The 14,123-nt window shown below is 44.0% G+C and overlaps 1 protein-coding gene across 2 annotated transcripts in view; it reads right to left on the bottom strand.

Annotated features, from left to right (window-relative positions):
• Positions 1–12,294, bottom strand: part of TYK2 (tyrosine kinase 2) — a 1,212,497-nt gene extending 1,200,203 nt beyond the window's left edge. The window contains exon 1 of one of the 2 annotated variants that reach the window (XM_069604089.1): positions 12,078–12,294. The gene's annotated coding sequence lies outside the window, so the exon portion shown is untranslated. The remainder of the gene's footprint in view (positions 1–12,077) is intronic. The other variant, XM_069604090.1, reaches the window with a different exon arrangement.
• Between the last annotated feature and the right edge of the window lie 1,829 nt (positions 12,295–14,123).

Here is a 14,123-nt window from a genome sequence, read left to right as displayed (position 1 = left end):
CTGCAGCAAATCCATCAAATGTCTTGGTCAGTGATGTCATTGCCCAGAAGAGAGACATAGCAATGGCCCTATTGAAAAAAAGAGCATTAACAAGGAAGATCGTAAAGGAGCAGGGGGAGCCTTTGGATCATGGTAATCAACAACATAAAAGGGCTGCCTACCAGAAACTAAAAAAAGGTGACCCAGTAAAATCAACCTTTCAGAATCTCCCGAAATCACATACTTTTAAAAGAGTTTTTTTTCAAGCAATCAAAGAGGATACCAGAAACGGATACAGAACTTTCAGATGCAGAAATGCTTGATGTAGCATTGGAAGTTCCCTTAGATCCAACACAAAAGAGAACAACAGCGGACTGTGGCCATAGTGTGGCAGAGGCCCCTGGCTGTCAGGAAAACGTTTCACGTTCTAGAAGCCGGGGAGACATGGGTACTCAATGTAACCTGGCCAATTCTTACCGAAATGAAGCACATACATCTGTACCAGCGCATCGTTCCGAGAAAGGCGGCTTGGGGAACAATTTAATAATGCCATCAACTACTACTCCTCCAACTGTCGGAATGGACCAAAGAAGGACATCTTCGCCTATTCTGGTCCATTCGGACCAAAGGAACAAGTCCCTCCTCAAAGTGGCTCAACCGGTTCTGGCATCATTTGGTCAAAAAATAATTTTTTCTGACTTTCCATCTGGGAGACCGTCATCATATAACGATCCCCTTAAAGACAACTCAACACCGGTGAGAAATAGAAGGCCAAGCGACATGATTGGAAATTTACCTAAAGATACGGCATCAAAAAAACCGGACCTGGTAACAATTATGTCTGCCATAACGGTGGGTCTCGCACCATTTGTAAAATTGTCTGAGTCAATTAACGACTCAATGAAAGATTCATTAACGCTTGCATCGGCATTAAATACCAGAGTAACCTTCTTGGAAGGTTTCATCATTGCTCTAAATCAACAAAACGCTGAGAATGAAAGACAATAGGAATCAAAAATTACCCGGTTTGAAACTCTAATTAGCACAATAAGCAACGCAAGTAGTTTTGGAGAAACCAAATTAAATCTTCAGTCAGAACGTCTCCCTTAGTCAAATGTAAAGGCCTCTCAAACTAAAGGAGAAAACGCAAACCACACTTCGAAAAATCAGCGATCAAAATTGCACACCACGATATGAGAAAAAAAGCAAAGAACCTCTAAAAGTGCCAATTATTTTCAATATTCCCAAATCAACCGTTTCAACCCAAGAAAAAGCCACAACTACTTGTGTGGCGCCGCAAGCTCCACCATGCCACAGTCCAGTAATCGAACAAACAATAATCGAACTTGACAATTCTTGGCCTAATGAGGCAGGGTCCCTGGGAAATTCATCACTTTAAGATCTTACTGTTCATCCGAACGAAGAGGAAACTAACATCCCCTGTGGCCACAACAAGCAAAACCTAGAGTCTAACTCAAACGACGCAGATAAACCTTTGATTCTGAATACAACCAAGATCTCAGAAACAAACAGAACAAAAGACAACACCTGTGATGGTGTGAAAAATGCCGCAGCTGACCCACCTTCAAAAGAACAAAACTCTTCATCGGAACAACATGAAAATGTCCCCCAAACGACGAAAAGCGAGAATCATGGCACCAGGGACTGTATGGGAAGAACGCCACGATTGGACTCTAAGGCAACTTCAAATCGAGTCTATAAGATGCAACAACTGGAGGCCGGGAAAACTTCCTACTCTTGAACAGAAAGACGGTTTTGAAAATCCTGACCAAAATACCAGCATTGAAATCCTTAAATACGGTGGACTTTACATTGGTTGAACCATATCATAGAGATGGGAAGGCTAAAACCTATCTACATGTTAAAAACGCCGTGGGTTTAGACTTCAAAGAAGATGTGACGGTGGCCCTGAACCAAATGGGTTTCTCGCTAGCAGAAATTCCCGTAGCTGAACTAGCCGCAAAGATCATTCCTCCCCCAAATAGCTCTGTGGAACAGCATTCGGAACATCAGCCTAAAACTACAGATCATTTCATAGGGAGAAGGAGAGAGGCCTACAGGGAGGATGTTGAACACAGTCGTGGGAGATTTAGATCGAAACTCCACTCGTCTAATACTAACACAAACTACCGAAAAGTTCAATACGAAGACAAGTGGAGACCAAATCCCAGATGGGAAAAAAAATCGTAGACGTCCGGATCCAACTGACAAAAGCGCTGAGTGGGCTCATAATAAAAAACGAGAACCATTGGGGCCTTGGAGGTGGCTGAAAAGGGTGTTAAATCCAAACCCTCAAAATTAACAACGAAAAGATTCAGCGACGCCTACTGCAGCTTCACAACTTAAATGTCTTCCAAAGAAAAGGAGTACCATGTGTTCTTGGAATACGAGGGGACATGAACATTTGACACAGCCAGATGCTTTCGACTTGAGTCATTTTGATATTATCTCTCTCCAAGAGACCTGGCTAATGGAAAAACTAGTGCTTGATGGATACGAAATGTACATCTCTCCAGCAGTGAAAGGCTTTTTCGGAAGACCATCTTCAGGCCTTTTAACCGCTATTAAAATTGGATCGGGGATTTCCATTAAAAAGAAAGTGGCTGAAACATACGGTATGCTAGCTCTCCTAGCTGAGTGGCTCCATACAGAAAATTCTTCGAGGGGCAAAGTGAAATCTAACCTCGCTATTATTAATGTTTAGTGGAATCCGCAGAGAACAAGCAACTTGGAATTTTGCAATAACATTGCGGAAACCATAGACAAATTTTCTACTGATTTGGCAACAGATCACATCATAATTTGTGGCGACTTGAATGCTAGAGTCGATCAATCTTCCACTACCTCCTATCTCTGCCCCTCAGCTGTGAGAGGCGCGCTGTGGTCCGATTTTATGGACATTAGAAATTTCCACAATGTGGCATCAGCTCGAGGCCAACTCCCACGGATTCCAACTTGGGAACGAGCAGAGACATCAGCAACGCTGGACCACTTTTTCACTTCATACTCCCTTCTTCCTTTTGTTGACTTCTTCGAGGTCTACAGAACTAAATCTAGTGACCACAATCTTCTGATAATGACTCTTGAGACAGAAAGCACTCCCAAGCAAGTCTACACATTCGAGGTGGAGGTAGCACGGAAGTCGTCGCGAATTCAACTCACAGCGACCAATATCAAGGAAATTACCAAGAAATTCGATGAAGTCAGCAAAAGTACTATGAACTTAACAAATAGGCCAAACTACATTCCCTTTTTTCTGCCACACAGGAAAGAAAAAGGAAACCGTACCCGATCTAAAGGAAAAGGTGTCCATGAGTATGACATCGAACTGGTTACGAAACAAAGACAAATGCGCAAACTGAATCGCTTAGCCAGAGTCTCCAATAATAACGAGCAAAAAGATATCGCCAAAGCGGCAACTAGATCATATCGATCATGGCTGAGACATCATAAAGCAACAATGTATCAAAATGACACGGAGCAAATGCTGAAGATCAACAATAATAAAATAAGGGAAGAGATGTGGAAAGAGCAAAACCCCACCTTGACGAGAGCAATTGAGATTGCGAAATGTATTGAGCATACAGAAAATTGTATCAAGGCTCTTCATCCTGACAAAGGGGTTGAAAGCAGCAAGTTGGCACCAGAAGATGGACTGATGAACAAGACATCAAAAGTTCTTCAGAAGCAGTGGTCTGGAAACACAAAGAGGTGAGAGAGTGGAAAGAAGGGGGAGAGACATTACAAGTGACACTGGTCTGCACAACAACAGGAGCATAGGATGCTCTTGGGGCTCTCTGAAGACGTTCAAAGCTTCTATGAGCAAGAAATGGTACAGGTGTGGCAGCGGGTCTCACTTGGCGTATGACAAGGAGTGTGTGGCAGTCCACATCATCTGTCAAAAAATGTAGGCGCAAGGATCATGTGGCCTGCTGTTGTAAAAAACTTCAGACTCACCGGGGCAAGCGCAAGAAATTACTGAAAACAGTGATGAAGCCAACTATGGAAGTATTGGGAAGGAGGTGATAGGCTCAGTGCAAGCAGTGTCAGGAAGAGGGGTGAGGAGGAAGCTATATGCGATCATAACAGTCAATTGCGTGCCTGTCTCAATGTTGATAGACAGCAGAGCTGATTACACACTCATAAAAGTGTTCAGATTTGAAGGAAAATGTTTGGCTGCTGCACTTTGCGGGAGCCAGGTATAAGGGCCAATGCCTATGGTGATGTTCCCATAGAGATCCTTGGGCAGTTCATTGGTGTATTAGAGTTTAAAGGGAGAAAGGCTGAAGGGACAATCTATGTGGCAAGTAAAGGAGGAGAGCTCTTATAGTGGAGTGATGAGGCGGAGTTGGAGCTACGATTGGATGCGAGACATCCTGATCAGGTGTTAGCAGTGGAGGAGAGTAAAATTGGTGACATGAGAACAAAGTCGTCAGAAATTGGACAACAAGTATTTGAGAAAAGATTGGGGTGTCTCAAGGGCTTTGTACATTGCACCAGACTCGAGTAAGGAGCTTAACACAAAGTAGCCAAGTTACGCACTGTACTGTTGGCTCTATGCAAAGATGTAGAGGAGGAGTTAATCAGCATGGAGACGGAAGGGGTCATAGAGAAGATTCAAACTTTGGAATGGATAAGCCTGATTGCTGTTGTGAGAAAGCCCAATGGCTCTGTGAGTCTCTGTATAGATTTAAGACATTTGAATAGCATGGAAAAATATCAATTCCCCAGGAATGAGGACTTGTTGACTGGAATTGCTGGTGCTCAGGTGTACTCCATTCTAGACCTCAGATCGGCCTATCACCAGATTGAGCTGCATGAAAGTTCCATGGATCTGACATCATTCATTACACCCATTGGTTTGTTTAGGTGCCGTTGGATGCCTTTTGGGCTTGTTTCAGCGGCCACTGTATTTCAAAATGTTATGTACAGGTTGTTGGATAATGAGGAGGGTGTGTTCTACCAGGATGATGTTTTAATTTGTGGGCGGAGTGAGGAAGTACATGATGGTCGAGTGAGGAGAGTGTTGGACATTTTGGGGGAGGCAGGTCTTACCATTGCCAAATAGAAATGTATTTTCAAGGCACGCAAGGTGGTATATTTGGGACATGAAATTTCCCCAGAGGGAGTGAAACCGAAGCATGATACAGTAGAGGCTATCAGGGAGATGGTGTGTCTAAAAAGCAAGGCTGATGTTTCCTCATTCCTGAGCCTGGTGGAGTTTTATGGCAAATTTATTGAGAGGTTGTCAGACAGGACGAAGAACATGAGGAGGCTTACCAGAAAAGGGGTGGTTTTTGACTGGGATGGTATGTGTACCAAAGAGTTTGCAGATATAAATCAAGCAATCATTAATGCACCAGTACTATCCAGTTTTGTGGAGGGTCGGAAGACCCTCGTTTATGCGGATGCCAGCAATTTTGGTCTTCATGCGGTACTTATGCAAGAGAGTGGGGATGATTGGCACACCATTGTGTTTGCCTCAAGAACATTAAAGGAAAAAGAGGTGAGGTGCTCATTAGTGGAAAAGGAGGCCCTGGCTTGTTTGTAGGCGGTGGAGAACTTTAAGATGTACTTGTGGGGGCGTGATTTTATCATACGAACAGATCATAAACCACTCATTCATATTTTTTCGGAAGAAGGATTGGAAGGGGTGTCAAGGAGAATAATTAAATGGGTAAGTGGTTTGCAACGACTACAATTGTGCATGGAGCATGTGCAGGGTAGAAATAATGTGGTTGCGGATGCACTCTCGAGGTCGGTGGTAGAAGGGCGAGTGGCTGGTGAGGAGGTCAAAAGTGATGATGAAGAAGTGGGAGAGATTGTTGGGTGCATGAGTGTATAAAAAAGGTGGATTGGATTGTAGCATGTGCTGAGGATTTTGTGTATCAATCTGTTATTAATTTGGTGAGCGGAAATTCCACAGAGGTTGGGGATGAAAGGACCAAAGAGTACACAAGTGTAAAGAATGAACGGTATGACAAAATGAATTGTTGCAGACATCTTTCAATTAAGCTGTGGGAGATGATCAAGGTGAGGTTGCTGGTGAAAGTAAGGCAGGGTATCTGTGTTTGTTTTCAGAGCCCAAGGAGGTGGTTAAGGATCTGGGTTGCCCCATTCTGGTCAAGGGTGAAGGGATTTGGAATAAGGAGAGAGTGGCGTTAATGCAAGGTGATGCTGTATCTGGTAAGGGAGTAGGAGGAAGGGACGGATGAGGTGAGTGACAGTGAGTTGTGGGTTAAGTGCCCATCCACCAGTGTGGTTGTTTGGATTGTTGTTTTACATATTTGCTGTTCTGAACAGGACGTTTACACTCACATGTCCTGGATTATTGTTACATACATATTTGCTGTTCTGATAATGACTGATGCGCTTTCATGTTCATTCTGTACATAGTTGCATAGGTGAAGATAACTTATTTCATAGCATATTTGGGTTTATAGTTTTGGGGTAAGGGTGGGAGGTGTTAGGATTGCATTGTTGCTTGCATGCTGATGTTTATTTGTGCAAAGTGTTTTTTGACATTTCTTTGTGTATAAAGTTGGTGTCAGCTGGAACCTGGAGTCTTGCTGTGAAGATTTCAGATTCCAGCAGAGTCAGTTTCAGGGTGAGACTGGCTGGGGGTCACTGTGAAAGCAGCTTACTTGGTCCCTAGTAAGCAAAACCAATAAAAGTACTTTCTAGCCAACTCAGTTCGTGGGCGGCTTCTCTCCTTACCACTTTACAAATGCCTAGTGTCGAGTGCAAATTTTGCAGCTTGCCGGATGCATGAAATGGCAACTGTGCAACCCTTGCCACCACAGGCATGCAGCTCCAGAGCACTGCAAGCAGGCTTTAATCCTACCCACCTCATTACTACACGTTTTTGCAATCTTTAAAGGATGAAGGTGAGCCCCAATGTCTGTCGAAAGTGTGACCAACTGTTTCACACAGTTTTCAGCATATGTTGCATTAACCGACTGAGCCTCATTACAGGATTCAGAGACAAAGAGAAAACCCAAAGAATAGCATAAATGCAGCTCTGTGGGAAGCAGCCTCAGCGATTCAGGATATAGCTGCAGGAAGCCTTCAGTCGGACTTTATCCAATCAGTTCTCTTCAAAATACTATTCTCACATCACCTTTTCAGGCTCCAATTCAATAAGGTTTTATGGACAAACTATAAAACATCTTTAGAGCCGCCAGACTCCTATGATGAACGAGTCATATTTAATGTGCCAGAGGCATGTACTGCCAATTAGCAGATGGATAATAGACCTTCTCTCAGCCAATCAAAAATGTTCTGATGGGCAGGAGAGAAGTGTTGGGGTTAGGCACAATGCAACCATGCAACCTGGGACCAATGTAGATGGATAATGATACATTGGGCCTGGGAGCCACCGGACTAGACTTCTAATTTAGCTTCAGAATGCGGACTCCCACTACATAGGGAATGACATTGGTCCTTGGTGGACAAGAAGTCAAACTTTAACCATACCACTATGCTACCCGGGGATGGGGGAGAGGGGTTACATCTATGATTTTTTTCTGGGGGGGGGGGTGTTAAAATAAGCAAGTTTTCAATATGTTTGAAGTATGATCTTCTATACACAATTTTATTATGCGACAACTGCCAATAGAAATAATGCGCTGCATGCAGTCTACCATCTCCTGTACAAACCCCATAGCCACCATTCTGATTTGTGCAGCATCCTGACAAGCAGCAAGAGAAACAGGCGCATGTGCAGTACAGTTACTCAAACTGACAAACTGCAATGCGACACAAAATGTGTACATTTCATTGCTACTCGTTAATGTTCACGAAAATAAGATTTCTTGCAATCCTTACTAACTCGCATAAATATAACATTGAGTCATCAACCACCATGGCCATCGTAGAGGTGTTTGATGCCTCTTCTTGTGCCCGTTTGTCACCTTTACTGGGGTCTCCAGCCTTACCAGGAGTAAAAACGTTGGAAATTCTTTCTTGAGGAATCATAATGGTGCCCAATTTCTCTGCAAAACCATTTTTCCCGTTCGCCGCATCAACAGGGTCTAATGTCCCATGCAGCGAGCAGTTGGAAGTGCATACTTTTTGGAACGTTCTCTTCCATCATAAGTTGTAACTCCCTTTTTGCTTCCTTTGCCCAGCATTTCCTTATGATCACCAGTTGCACCCAGCGATGCAGTAAGACTTAACGCCTATGGATATGACACAGTAATGCACTTATATAATCCTTAAAAGATCTCATCAGTTATGCCTTCCGTCTCACCTCCAAGCTGCCTGGTGAGCGTAACAACTAGTGATGCCAAGGAAACTGCCTTAGCCGCACAGGGCACAGCAAACTGCTAAACTGCTGTGCGCTTCACCATGCACTTGCTCGCGCGCTGCTAGAGGATTTTATACTTTTCTGGCATTTTTAGATGATCAGCAATCTGCCAGGTAAAATGGCAGAATATGAATATACAAAATACTTTGTTAAACTGCTGTACACTTCACCATGCACGTACTCACGCCAAACCTGTAAATAACATTTACAAGTTACTCATGGATGCTTATTTTTCTTTCGACGATAAAAACACTTTCCTTTTTAGTTGCCCAATTTACAGCGCACTATCTTATGGCAGGTCTTTATCCCACAATAAATGCCCCTTAGTCTAGAAGACTTAGTTAAGCACCATAAGACATAAAATAACAAAAAATCATCTGTGTACTAATTTGTCAGTGAATTTTATAGAGTTTAGATCTCAACATGGGCCTGGTAACAGAGCACCGTCTAGGATTTGGAAGCACGAAGCGAGACAGAAACACTGGTTCAAAGATGACACAGCTACAGTAACGGCATATATGCTCTATGGCCCTGTAATTCAGTGTGCTAAAAGTCAGGCAAAGATACTCCGGTCGACCCAAGTCTGTGGCTTCCATGCTTACTTACTTAAAAGGGGTTGACCTGGTGTAAACGAGTAATGTGAAATAGAGGCATGCTCTATGGTCTTTTAAGGACAAAACAACGTGACATCATTATGTATTCACACCATTTTGAATCAGTCAAATTCTCAGATTTTTTTTTTAAGTAAAGAAGTTTAGAGAGTAAGAAAATCCAAAACATGATGTTGATACAGGTATTAAAATATAGCAGGCATGCAGTTATCACTGATTTGCATCAAATATTTGCGAAATTGCAAAGTCATGGGACTACAGGCTTCCAAACACACTGTGTATAGGAGCATTATAAATACCCAATCAAAGAGCCACGATTTTATGGCATGGTGGCTCAAGACACTGGTCAATGCAGTTCAGTCAATTCATGTGACAAAAGACTGTCACCACCTTCCCGACAAATACCTCACTAAACAGACATGGCATAAAAGGAAATGAAAAGCCAACAGGTAGAGAAGATATTTTTTTATTTATCTTTTTATTTGTTGGTAGCGCCCAAACCCGGAGGTATCACAGCGCTAAAAAGGTACAAAGTCAGGATTTGATGGACACAGAATGGTAAAAACATACATCATAGAATGTGATTCATACAGGATATGGTAATTGCATTACATAATAGATCCAGGTTTTGAGAAAATAGGGCAGTCCGTCTTAATTACAGGTATTTGTTCAATAGTGACGTTTTTACTTTCTTACGGAAGAGTGCATAAGCAGGTTCGTCTTGGATCTACTGAGGGAGGGCATTCCAGAGTGTGGGAGCATTGGTGGGCAAGGATGAGCAACCCAGCTCTCTTTCTAGCAAATCTGGGTATGATCAAGGCTGATGTGGTGGAAGAGCAGAGATTGCGCATTTGTGTTTCCTGGTGATGCAGCCGTTGAGGTAGGGGAGGGCAGTGTTGTGTAAGCAGTGGTAGGTGATGGCAAGGAGTTTGAATTCGATGCAGGCTTTGAATGAAAGCCAATGTGCTTTGCGTCTGATGTTAGAGATGTGGTCGGAGCGCTTCAAGCCCCATACTGCTCCGAGGGCGGTGTTTTGGAGCAGTTGTAGTTTATTGATGTTTTTGGTGGAGGTCCCTGCTAGGATAGCATTGCAGTAGTCTAATTTGCTATCTATAATGGCTCCCGCTAGTGTGAGGCAGTTGTTAGAGGTGAGACATTTCCTGGAAAGTTTTATAAGTTTGGTAGAAAAGGCTGCAGAGGAAGCGATAGCATTGACATGTTTTTGCATGTTTAGTTCAGTGTCCAGGTTCAGTGTCCAGGTAAACGCCTAATGTTTTTACATTGGCAGAGACAGGGATGGTGTTGCCTATGCAAAAGGAAGAGAAAACGGGGCTAAGGAGTTTGAGCCGGTGTGGGGAGACCACAATGAGGAGCTCTGTTTTTCCATCATTCAGGCAGAGATGATGTGTAGCCGTCCAGGCCTGTATTATGCTGATAACGTGATTGATGTTGGAGTCTAGGTCATGGATGTCAGTAATTTTGAGGAGGACCTGCGTGTCATCGGCAAAGTTGGTATATGGGATATTGAGGCTCTCAAGGTGGTCAAAGAGGGGTTTGGTATACATGTTATAGAGGGTGGGGGAGAGGCAGGAGCCCTGTGGGACACCGTAAGAGACAGTTTTGGAGTCAGCAGATTTGTGGCCCGCAAAGACCCTTGTGGATCGGCCATATAAAAAGGTAGAAAGTTAGAAGCCGAAACATGGGAACTTGAACATTTGGAGAGCTCTGGGAACTGGACATGCTGATACACTTTTTTTTAGCAACAGGGACTACAAAGCTAGTATGTGCAGTAATTCCTTTGGTGTAATCTTTTCCAAATGGCATGACACAAACCCAAGAGCTGAAATCTCTCCGGCCCTTGCTTGTAGCCTAGAAGTGTCTGGAAAGCTTGACACCCAAAGACACCATTTGCTTGCTTTGACTGCCCAGGCAAACAAGTGCATACCAACACAATTACACCACATTAACTCTGTGTTTAGGAATGTGTGTCAGGGAGCATTATGAAACACATATATATATATATATATATATACACACACACACATATGACAACAAATGATAGTTTGGATCTCCTGTGGGCATACTTTCCCTCAAGGTAGCTCCTGCTCACTGGGCGATACCGGATACCTAGGAGATGATTTTAGCCGTTTCTCATTAAATATGTATTATGATCCCTGTATTACGACCTTCATACAAAACGCAGAATATTTTGGAGTAACACATTGCTTTCAAAATGTGAACTTTTCCAATTCGTATACAAATGTATTTAACAATATTACAGAAGGAAACAAACGCTGACCTTACAGGCGGAAGGCATAGAATCTACTCACTGTTAACCACACAAACTAGACAAAAGGGCAAATGGCAGGGTCAAAGTATACATCCCAAATCAACAAAAACCAATACATGGAGGAAAAATTACTTCACCATTAGATCAACCAACACATTTATTCTAGGCAAACAATTAAAACAGGAAGCGTTCAAATATACAAAACACCATTGAAATGGGCCGGGAGGATAACTCAAAGACAACCCGTTTGTCTTGGAAGCAAGCTAACACAGAGCAACACAGGTGCGAATCCTAGTCCCGCACTTAGAGCCTGGGCTCCAATATTAAGCGCATTGTAAAAGATTAATTAAGAAACTGTAACATTTCAATCCTCCCCAGGTTGGTAATAGCATTAGCAGCACTAACATATTCTCTATTGGTGGCAGAAGTGGGATTTCCATCCTACCCTTTGCTAGTGGCACCTGTGGGTTCATCTGCATGGCTGCTAGTCGTATCAGTTGTTTATCATTCTACCACCAAGAGGTGGCAGAAGTTGGACCAAATGCCTGTCCCCCTATGGGTCAAAGACACAGAGCAATGCTGTCCCCCAGTGTAGTTGCAAAGAGGCTCATCAGCCCCCCACTCCCCACAGTGGTGGGGTCATATCAGAGTAATGGAAAGATGCTTGGGAGTAGGTCTGGCATCCACTGGTGGCACACTGCAAGTGGTGGTAGTTTGGTCAATGCTGCCCTTCTAGTGGTATTTCACCACCCTCTAGTTCTGATAACTGACATATAAAGCGGCAGTGGATCAGTTCGGCAATACATCAGGGGTGGCAGGAGAGCTGAACCCCCTCTTGTAGGCAAAGCGGGGGTCCCCAACATCTTACCTCGAGCTGTGCGGCGTCGGAGTGGGCCCGGATCTTCTCCCACTCCCCGCCAGGGCTCATGCTCTCCACGCTTTGAAGTTCCCCGTTTAGAGGCGCTCTACCGCGCACCCCGGGACGTTGTCTAATCCACAAGACACAAGAGTCCCCGGGAAACAAAAAACGACGGCGACAGCTCGGCCCCAGTACACCTCCTCTCCTCCGCAGCCGCGCGGCGACTGACAGCCGATGGGCCCGCCCCCTCGAGCCAGGGCCTGCCCACGAGCCGCCCACGAGCCCTCTGAATGCGCATGCGCTTCCCCTCGGGCAACAGTCCGTTAGCTCCAAAATGCGCATGCGCCCGCTCTATGTTTTCCCGTCAACTAGCGGCGCGCGCGGTCCCCGGTCCGCATCCGGCGGCAAAGCCTGTGAGCCCGGAGATGCGCCCAAGAGTTCCTGAATGCGCGTGCGCCGCCTCGCACACAGAGGCAGTACTGTTTATTGTACAGAATTAGGCACCCGGGAGCTGCTAGCTAGGAGGTCACAAGGAAATGTTGGGGAGCAAATAACAGCACTACTAATAATAGCAGCGGTCCCCTCTAGAGGCCGAATACATGATTTTAACAAGCGTTGGCAATGAAGGTACTTTCCAGGCACAACTGTAGTGATGTTAAGGCACTTACTATGTTGATAGCATTTGTGTACCTGACTGTATGCTATCCTTGTATATATCTGCATGTATACAACTTGTAAGATTAGCGCCCAGATGCCTGGGGGCTGGGTTGTGCTATAAATAAAATACAAATACTTGCCAGGCACAGCTGTAGTGATTTAGCAAATGCCTGATACGTATACCCAAGACAAAACGGTTGGCTTTGCCAATGCCTGTTTTTAACAGGACTTCAGCGAAGGACACACTTATACATCGTGTGGCTGCAGGCAGACCTGGTGAAGACATTTTTGCGATTGTTTTCAGTGAGGCAGAGTAAAATATTTGCCGGTAATGACGCAAGTGACCGAGAATAAAGTGGCACAAACAAAACAAGTGAGATTTGTGGGGGTTCTCCCCAGATACGTTTCTTGAAAAGATGCATAAAATGGTGCGTTCTCAGCACTCCTTTGAAAAATTGGGTACCAAGCCATACATGTTACAATCCGTTATGTCTGGTAATATATACAAAAATGTAATAGATGCCAGGTCCATACTTTTCAACTCACATGCCATTTCAGGTGTCACCCAAGCCCCTTAACCATCTAGGTAAGTCAATGGGATTTCACCCACCAAATACAAAATCGGATGTTTTCGCCCGTCCGGGGCCACAAAAGGTTGAGAGCTATGCAGGTCACCAATAGTATGCAGGATATTTTTCCAACCCACATTTCAGCATGCCGGTGCCAACACTATAGGCCAGCTTTTTACGTATAAGGTCAGTACTACCACTGTAAGGACACATTTGTGTTTTCTTGGCCCAAAGATACCAGTTCTGCAACTGGAAGAACACATCCATGGCGGTTTTGCTCAATAATACCAGTACTGCCATGGTGAAAATACACTAATTATGCTTTACCCAAAAAGGCCTATACTTCCTGAACACACTCATCTTGACTTTACCAAATAATGACGCATGCCACTGTACGAATGCAATTGAATACAAGTGTCATAGCTTTGCCCCAAAATGCCAGTTTTACCCTTGTAAGTTTACACTTGTGATAGTTTTTTGTTACTGTGCTAGTTTTTGACCTTGTAAGAACACATGTGTAATGACTTCACCCACAAATGTCAGTATCTGCTCCTGTATCTGCTCCTTTAAGAACGCACTCCTGATGGCTTTGCCCTTGTAAAAAAAATCTTTGATGGCAATTAACATTACTGAAATATGTTCACTGTGTTCAAATACACAACCCGTCCCACAACACATACACACCAGATGCTTTACCAGACATCCCCCTCCCCTGTGCATACACCATGTCTATACATACATACACGCTCACAGGCAAACATTCACACACCACTTGTACACATATATTTGCTTATTTAAATGTGCCTGATGTTTGTAAATATCGGTCTCG

The sequence above is a fragment of the Ambystoma mexicanum genome, chromosome 3q (genome assembly GCF_040938575.1).
Source record: "Ambystoma mexicanum isolate Mex_15411 chromosome 3q, UKY_AmexF1_1, whole genome shotgun sequence".
NCBI lineage: Eukaryota > Metazoa > Chordata > Amphibia > Caudata > Ambystomatidae > Ambystoma > Ambystoma mexicanum.
Note: the sequence above shows the minus strand (reverse complement) of the source record. Positions and strands in the feature narration are given on the sequence as shown.